Source organism: Danio rerio, chromosome 1, assembly GCF_049306965.1.
Source record: "Danio rerio strain Tuebingen ecotype United States chromosome 1, GRCz12tu, whole genome shotgun sequence".
NCBI lineage: Eukaryota > Metazoa > Chordata > Actinopteri > Cypriniformes > Danionidae > Danio > Danio rerio.
Window position 1 is genome coordinate 22,861,679 of NC_133176.1, and position 9,964 is coordinate 22,871,642.

Sequence of the window (9,964 nt, forward strand, 5' to 3'; positions counted from 1 at the left end):
GCTAAATTGATGCATTACCAAATCCTTCATTTAATATATTTTTGTCATTGCTTAATTTGTTCATAGACTCCACTCAAGCTGACTTCTCACTTTAGCTCAGAAAGCTCAGACTGTAAATAATGGTCAGTTTCTGACCTTGAGGTGATCATACAGTCTGACTTGTTCGCATTACAATAAATCAATGGCCTATAATTAGAAACCACCAGTCATCCATTCATTCTTGCATTCATTTATTTGGTCACACATTTAAATAAGGTTGTATTAGTTATGTTAGTAAAATATTTATTTACATGAACTAATAATGAACAATGCTTGTACAGCATTTATTAATGATAGTTCACCAATTACTAATGCATTATTAAAATCCAAATTCATGCTTGTTTATATTAGTTATTGCACCATGAAGTAACATGAACTACCAATGAACAAATTTATTTCCATGATGAATAAATACTGTAATAAATGTATTGCTCATATTTCAGTCAAATACATTGACTACCATTAACTAATACAACCTTAGTGTAAGTGTTGCCATTTGTATAGGGAATTAAAAATGATTAAAATTTGTATTTAAATTGCAGTAAAAGGTTAAACATTTCTTTGTCTTGCTTAAACTCTTTTTAAAAAACTGCTGTGTTAATCAATCTTTTACATTATTTGAGCCAAATCTAAAAACTGTCCTATATGTGTGACTGTCTCAAGGACAGTTCAATAAATTACAGCTATTATAATCAAAAAGAAAATTGTAAAATCATCAATAAGTACACCAGGCCTAATTTTACTTCAGACCATTTTGGTAAATGGCAATTGTTTTTTTTTTCATCCATAAAAATGAACAAAAATAAATAGTGACATGTTAGTTATAAATCGGCAATTCACTGATTGAACTTTAATTAGATGAAGGAGCCCACCATTCAAGATCATGTGACTAAAGCCCACTGTTAAGCCTATGACATGCACTTGCAACTTTTTGTTTCAGAATTTCACAAATTATTCACATAATTAACTTTTTTTTTAATCAATAGAAAGTTTTTATAATAATATAGAAGCCAAATACTAAGTTTTGTTGTCCTTTGGTGTGCATTTATTGAAAATAACAAGTCCAACAAGTCATGGAGAGAAAATATATTATTCTAAATTTCATATATATTAAGATAAATGTCCAACGGTGAAGACGTTACGTCACATATTTAAAGGTGCTCTATACAATGCAACAAAAATGTTAATTAAATTAAATTAAGTACATTAATAAAGTTAGTGACCCCAGATACCATAGATATTATCAGATATCAAACTTCAAATTACATTAAAAAAAAAAAAATAATAATAATATATATATATATATATATATATATATATATATATATATATATAAATATATATATATTTAAAAAGATGTTTTACAAAAAGGTTTTAACTGCCTATTTGTCAGCTACCCACGTGTGTACATGCATAGGGGAGAGTGGGGATGGTTGCAACATGGGGCAGTTGCAACAAGACTTGTTCCTCCATTCAGGAATGAGCTAGAGTGACGATATCCATACTACATGTTCTCAGTCAGAGCCTCTTTCAATCTGAGACATCAGCCATATGTGACCATTCCTTCAGTATAAAACTCATTATATGGGGAAACTTTTTTTTTTAATGTTCAGAAAATTTCTCATACTGTCTAATCTGTTTTTGTAAAACATTATTCATTCTTATCATTTAAATCACTTTTTCTTAGCTTTGATTCTTTTCTTAGATAGCTAACAAGAATAGCTATCAAGTGTTAAAGCTATTGTATTTCCCAAGCATAGACAGTTTAATCAGAGTTGACGTGCTGTTGCAACTGCCCCATGACAGAATTCATTTAAAAGCTTGCCAGATTACAATTTAATTTTATCAGTTTCAATGTAATTAAATGTGAAAAAATAATTATTTTATCAATTATTAGAAGTAGTTTAAGTTCAAGTAAAAAAAATATTTTTTTATATGTTCAGTTCAGTTTTTTAGGCCTGATAATTGGTTGTTGCTTGTTTTTTTTATTAGTCTTTATTTAGATGGCCAATTTAACATTTAACAATTTAACCAATTTACATTTAATATGTTTACAAAAAAAAAAAAAAAAAAAAAGCTAATGTTAATGAATGCTGCAACAATTCCTGTGGGTTGTTGCAACCGCCCCCCTGCTCGGGATCAATTGCAACGTTTGACTTTGTCTGTTCAAGAAGTATGTACACATAGGCTACTTGCAACGATGGTGGGTGTCCAATAGTCGTGGGTTTATTACATTAAAATTTTGGGTTTCCAACTTTCCACAAAAAATAGTCTCTGGGAAACTGAAGGAAATGCAAAACGTGTTAAAACTGCCCCCTATCTCCCTTGTCGAAAGGATAACTGCTGATTTTCATTACATGAATCACCAGAAGAAATCTAAACTTGGACTGCCTTGTGACAAATACTCTGGAATCAGTTGTTAAGCATCCAGTGAAATGTTCCGATTGAGCCGACATTGTTCAGATGTTTTACCTATGGTTTTACCTAGTATAGTTGCGCCATCTGGTGGAATAAAGTTGTAAGACAAATTTAGTTGAAGTGTCAATTAATATAATTCAGTTCTACCGGCCAAATTCCCTTTCATATAAACTCATATAGCCTCAGTTGCCAAAAGAGACAAGTTCGCTGTTTATTATTATAATAAAAAAATGGTTGATGCCTATATCGATTTTAACAACAAATTCTCTTTCATTCATGTATACATCAAGACAAAAACAAATGTAAGCTTTTCCAAAATCACTAAAAAAATCCAACAAAATGTCACAGTTACCTCAGTCCATATACACAACTAATGTTTTGTCCCTGACCGGATATTATTAGGCTACATGAAATTAAATCACCATCAAAATGTGTGAAAAACTATTCTGAACAAATAAATGTAAGCCCAAGGGTCAATGAAGAGGCTTTGAAACACTCCTCTGACAGTTAATAATAACTAGACAGATGCTCTATAGATTTTTCTGCCAATTACATTAGCAGTGGCTCTGGAGCTCAAGCTCTTTTAAATGTCAGTGAACTTTCTCTCTGACCTGTTTGTGCGAGCTGTCACTTTTTATCTGCTTGCTTCTTTTACTCCAACTTCTTTAAAAGGCCCAAGTCAGTGGGAAGGTTGAAATGGCAAACTGTGAGATGTTATTCATCTCTCTTTTTCTCTCTCTCTCTCTCTCTCTCTCTCTCTCTCTCTCTCTCTCTCTCTCTCTCTCTCTCTCTCTCTCTCTTTGCATGTGTGTGCAATGAACAATGTGCAGTTGGATAAAGATGAAATCTAAAAATAGGGCTATGATTTTCAGGACACAAAACAGCTTTGTATAGTCTACATATACAGCAAAATCCTCTGAGTAGAATTTACTCAGTTTAGATAATGTATTTTGGTCCCTCTCTAAATTGAGTTAAAGTTACTCAGGTTTATAAGACAATGGAATGATTAATTAGATGATAATTGAGCGCTGACAAAGAACACCTGCTGTTAATAAGCAGAAACACAGAAGATAAACACAAAACAAAGTCAAAAGCCAAACACCTGCTGTTAATAAGCAGAAACACAGAAGAGAAACACAAAACAAAGTCAAAGCCTTGTGCCAAGTTCAGACTGCATGATCTTCAAAGTAGTTGTGTCACGGATATTTTCACACTACATGACTATCTGGGCTAGCGTTCCGTCTGTGCTTTGTTTGCACTGCAAGATATCTGCGAGAGGGTGGTTCACACTGCATGACTTTAACTTTAATTTTAACTTCTCCCCCAACCTCCTGCTGATAGTAAAGTAGTGAATGCTGCTCTCTCATTGGCTGTAGGTGATCGATGATGTTATTTTCAATCAGAGCACATTTCACATGGCATGATTTGAATCGGCGATTCTCTCAGATTGCGTCTTTGATAGTTCATACTGTGTGATTGTTACTCGCATGAACGAGCACTGATTTGCTCATGATTTCAGGCATTTGTTGGCGATTTCTCGAAACCTGTCGCCCAATCAAAATCGGAGCTAAAATCATTCAGTCTGAACTCGGCATTAGATGAAATCAGCTGAAATGAAATACATTGAATCTCTCAAAATCTCAGCAGAGGATCAACTCGATCAATAAGCAACTTCACAAACAGCAGTTTTACTTATTAAGAACCTGTTTGCCCTTATATAAAGAGGGACCAAATACTCTCTGAACTGAGTGAATTCTTTTTATGACCTCCATAAAGGGCCATATCTGTTTCCTCGTTCACAATCGGCACCGGAACTTTAAAAATGTTCAGTGCAAAGTTTAAACAAAGCAGTGTTCAGTAACATTATTGCAGTATGTGTCACTCACCATAGAGGGATTCACTCCTGCAAATATGTCTAATTATCTAATAATCCATATCTGTTGTAAATATTTGTCAAATGTAAGTAAATACATTTTACACAAACACATTTTTGTAGGCAAATACGTGTAGGTAAAGCCTCCCTATTGTATAACTTGTTGTTTACTTGCCTTGTCACTTCATCACATCCAACACAATCTCACGGCAATTCGTAACTTTTTCATTTAGTGGCTAATTCGTATGAATTCGTACGATCTAATTCGTACAATTTAGTACGATTTGCTTATCCCCCAATGACGGTTGGGGTTAGGGGTGGGGTCAGGTGCCACGCCTCCTTTTAAAAATCGTACCATTTCGTACGACTGAACTCGTACGAATTCGTACGAATTAGCCACTAAACTGGCAAAACGTAAAATACTTACGTTTTCTCGTGAGATCAGGCTGTCACATCACACTCGTGCTCTGATGTGTTGCTAAATAACTACTCAGAGCTCTTTCTTTAGCCAAAGCAAATTAACTAGCCGATCCTACAAAACCTGACAGATGAAGCCCAACAATTAACCTTCAACTTGGTGTGTCCCAGCCCCAAGCCCTATTACGTTATTCCTGTGTTACCCGTCTTCTGTGATTCTCATCATTTCATGTGTACTGCCTGGATGTCTCCCATAACTCCCTGAATGTCTCCTTTGTCTTCTACATCTCATTTGTTGTCCATTTTTCATAAACCATCTTTGAACTCAGTTAAGACCTGCATTATTGCATTAATTATTGTTATTGCATTATTATTATTATTATTGCATGCATTATTAGCTTAATCTGCACTCAACTTGCAATACTGTTCAATAAACAACACTGCTTTGCACTACTTTCCATCTGTCGTCTCCTGATTATTGTATTAGAAGACCATACCAACACCAGAACACCATGGATTTCCACCCACTGTCACTATCACCACTGGATCCCTTTGCGAGCTAGTTATAACCGCACTCAAATCTTCCCTTCCCTTCTCTCAGGTCTGTCATCAAAACCTTCACTTTTGCCTCTGCAATTCACATTGGCAGAGTGTAGTGGCTTTCTGTTGCAAGGGAATCTGTATATTGGGATGCTACCATCAAAGTTCGTATTGGAAAGCTCTAAGGTGTTTCTAATATAAAGCTCTGATATAGGCGATTTCCATACGGAAATTCAGAGACTTACCAGGATTTGTACGAAGCCACTGACCAATCATCGGTTACCTCTGCTCCACCCACTTCCTGCTTACAAGTACCAGAATCAATGCAGACTGGACCTACATGACTCACTAAAGAAAACTAAACCATGCTTCCTATACCATCAAAGCATGTTTATTTGGTGGAAATGCTGGTCACCTCTTCCGTTCCTGTTATATCAGACATGTCCAAGCTTCTTCCTCACTCTGTGTTTGCTCTCATTGATTTAGTTTAATCTGAAAATGTAATTTCTCAAGAATGCCCAAACTGGCTTCAGTTATCACCAGAAAATCATGATTATGAATTCTCAGTACAAACTTTACAAAGAAAACCATATGGACGTGGTCATGTGGCATTCTGCACCCCTGTCATCACCCTGCAAATGAGCTAATTCCATCAAGAGTGCATGTCGCTTTTGGAACTGGAACATTCCACCATCAGCATCATGATATCCTAACTTGCGGTTATGTCTTAATTCTGCAAATTCAGTTGAAGTTCCTGTGATGTCATCCACTGAAGTAAAGACTAAACAAACTTGTTTCCATAATTACCTCATCCTTATTTGTTCCAGACTCCAAACTCATCAAATGTCCTAAGACACAGATCCTCAAAGAATACTGGGGGTTCTAGAAACTAGGCAGTCACCCAACTTCCACCTCATCAGCTACATGACTGTGCCTTCGTCCTGCTTCTGGGTGCCCAACTATCCGAAGGAATGATCTTACCTCTGTCCATCATAGAGTGCAAGGCTATTGAGACATAATATGTGCAGGAAGCATTACATGTATAGAAATATTAAATGTAGGATGCACCAAGAATTGATTATTCTATCATCCTCAACAGTTACTTTGAGCTTCTTCTTTGTTGGTAAGAAAGATAGTAATTTTCAGCCCTGCATTGATTATCATGCTCTGAACTCTCATAGGCTGTTTATCAATGTGATCTTCAGCGATGTTGCATCCTCGTGTTCTTGTGTAATCATCAACTGCTAAAGTTCAGTTCCAAAACTCAAGACCGCAAGAATGGATGACAGGTGAAAGTTCCCGGATGTGTTCTTGATATCGAGGACACACCGACACAGACTTGAGCATCGAACTCACTCAAGACATCATTGCGACTGGAGGTGGCAAGAGCAGCATTTTACATAGGTTTATTATTAAAGTTCAAAGATATAACTTATTTATCTCAGGAGTTTCCCTAATACGGTGAAAGAACATCCCCATGAAAATCTTAATAAAGGAATCAACACATAAAGGGTGTTTATTTGCTGAAAAAAAAACTGTTTTATTTGTATAGTGCAGCGTATATTTGTAAAGTCTTTATGCATAGTATGTATTGTGAAAAGGGAGAAAACAATAAATCATTGTATGAATGCTGTAATGTTTAAATAATTTTTCAGTTTAAAATGCGTGAGGGTCATGTGACGATTAGGAAGAACGCAGCATCTCATTTCTCACAGGACGTGTTCTCTGTTCTTGTGGTCTCCCAGGTTCGTTCTTCCGAGGTGACCTGGCAAGATCGGTCTCCACAGGAACGCAAGTCCATTCTCTGCTTTCTTGGAATTGAGAAACAGCCATATAGTCCAGTTGCTCTAACCACTTTAGCTGGAAGATCCATGGGGCACACTTCTTCAAACTGGAACTGCAGAGTGCCAACAACCTCATTCATATTTGTAAAATAGGCAAATTGAAGATGCCGCTCATTACTCCCATTTGCCACTATGAATACCAAGTGATGCCCTGTGGACTGTCCATTATACCATCAATCTTCCAGACATTTATGAACAAAGTTTTCTATGAGTTTCTTTATCGCTTTGTCTTAGTTTACATCTACATCCTGATATACTCCAGAAACCTTGACAAATATTGCTATCACATCCTGTAGGTCCACCAGAAGCTTCATGAACATCGCCTGTACTTGAAGTTGGAGAAACGTGAGATCCATCAGTCACATTTGCCATTTCTAGCATACATCATCAGCCCATCCAGAGTACAGATAGACAAGGGGAAGGTACACACCATACAAGAATAGCCTCGACCCACTTCTATGAAAGAACTCCAACGTTTCCAAAGATTCAACAACTTCTATTGGAGATTATTCTTCAGCTTGCTATCCCAGCCCTATTAATCTTTTTCCTGAAGGACAAGCCAAAGACCCTGTCCTGGACAACTGAAGACCACAAAGCTGTATAATCATAAATAATAATCATAATAATCTAAATTAACCATGATCACTTAGCATCATGGATCTACGAACTGTAAAGCAGATAATCGGTTGTGTTCTGTGTTGCGCTATGTGTTCTGCAACTTTGGTCTCCTAGAGAAGATTGTGTCAGACTGGGGCTTGCAGAAAACCTCATGTCTGAAAGGCATTCTTCAAGTTACTGGGTATTTCTGTTAATCTCTCCTCTGGTTTGCAAACCAAATGCAGCCTACTAACCACATGTGTACAGTTTGCATGCACTTCATACTTTTTCTCAACCTGATTTTATTTATCTGTTTTATAACCAACGCAATCTCACGGCAATTCGTAACTTTTAACCCTTTTTGTTCTTTTGCAGCCAAAAACCCTTTAAGGCCAAATTTAGCTGTTGAAATTTACTTAAAGGTGCAGTAGGTGATTTGCCAAAAAGCTAACCGCTTAGCATATTATCTTTGGACGGCGGGGAGGGACTGTGATTCAAAGCCACACCCCCTGAAATCGTGAGCGCGCGCACCACGTCACAACAGCCGACAGACAACCCACTAGTTCATGTCATTCGCCAGTTAGTAAGTGCCAGCGCCGTGCAGGAATTACATTTATTACTTAGCCACATTTACATGCTATTTCAGAGCGAATATTCAGAGGAGCATGGTCAACAGTATAGGAAGGCTGTCATTGTTCAAAAATGACCCAATGTGAATATAGTTTTATGCTTTACCCAGAATATAAAAATACATATAAACACATTTAGATCATTTACTGTAATCATTACTATTGGACTGTGAAGAGACTTTCAACCAGCACAACAAAAAAATGTTTCTGAAGACAATCAACTACTGCACCTTTAATGTTCATTTTAAATTATTTTAATCTAATTGATAAATTTAGATTTAACCTTTTTAAATTGATGTGCCACAATATATAAGCCTGTTTAAGTAAAATAATAAAACGATTAATGTAATCGTGATTTTTTAATTAACAATTCTAAATGTTTCTCATGATGACAAGTCCAAACTTTGAACATTTGTCTTGAAATAATACTGATCAGTATTGCAAGTTTATATTTTAAACTATTGAGTTTTTAACACAATTTATTTCTCTAGATTGAGGGAGAAGCAGCATTTTAAACTTAAATGTGACCAGGCTTAAAATCATAAAAGACCATTATTATTTAGCATTACATTTAAAATCCCATGCCACACACAGACTTCTATAACCACCAACACAACCTTTTTAACTTTCATCATGTCCTGCTTTGCTACATATAGTATACAGGCGCCGACCAAATGTGGGACTCCTGGATTCATGTCACCAGCTGATCTGGACCCCAACCTGCATCCACCTGTCGAAGTGTATTACAGTATGACAGATGATTCAGCTCCAAAATCCAGTGTGAAGTACAGTTACTTTTTTTGACCACGAGAGAATTTCAGCTGCTTCTGAGAGTTCAACATTTCACCTCAACTGGAAACGTAGGCTATTCTTTCTTTCTTTCTTTTTATTTTTAAAAATTATTTTTTTTTATTACAGCATGTTTTAAGCAGCGGATGCCCCTACAGATGCAACCCAGTACTATGAAACACACACTCACATTCACTCTCATACACTATGACCAATTTCAATCATTCGTTAATTTTCTTTTCGGCTTAGTCTCTTTATCAATTAGAGATCGCCACAGCGAAATGAACCGCCAACTTATCCAGCAAATGTTTTACGCAGAAGATGCCCTTCCAGCTGCAACCACAACATCACAATGGTACACACTCATTCACACACAAAGTTACTTGTCAAATAAATAACATGGAAGATTATATATAGAGGATTTTGAGTAGTTTTTTAATTAGCTGGTTTATGAAGACTGCAGAGTGATGCATGAAAAAAATGACTTCGAATAATTGTAAAAAGATGTGGTTTGTGATGTATGATCACAATGTATGAACATGAATGCATGTTGTGATGTATGCCCTCCCTAAGTTACTCTGGTCTAGAACTGCCACTGGGTCTGTTAATTATGTATTAGCATTGGCTATATTATTAATTCTGAGAAAATCAAAATGGCTCTATAAACAAATCTGTTTAATTAAACACATTATTTCGCTATTAGATGATAAACTGGCACAAACCTGGGCCTACATGACTTTCATTGCACGCATTGTACAACAGATGGCGGCACTTCACATTTGGAAAGAGTGCTTTGCCGCACACGAGGAAAAGAGCTT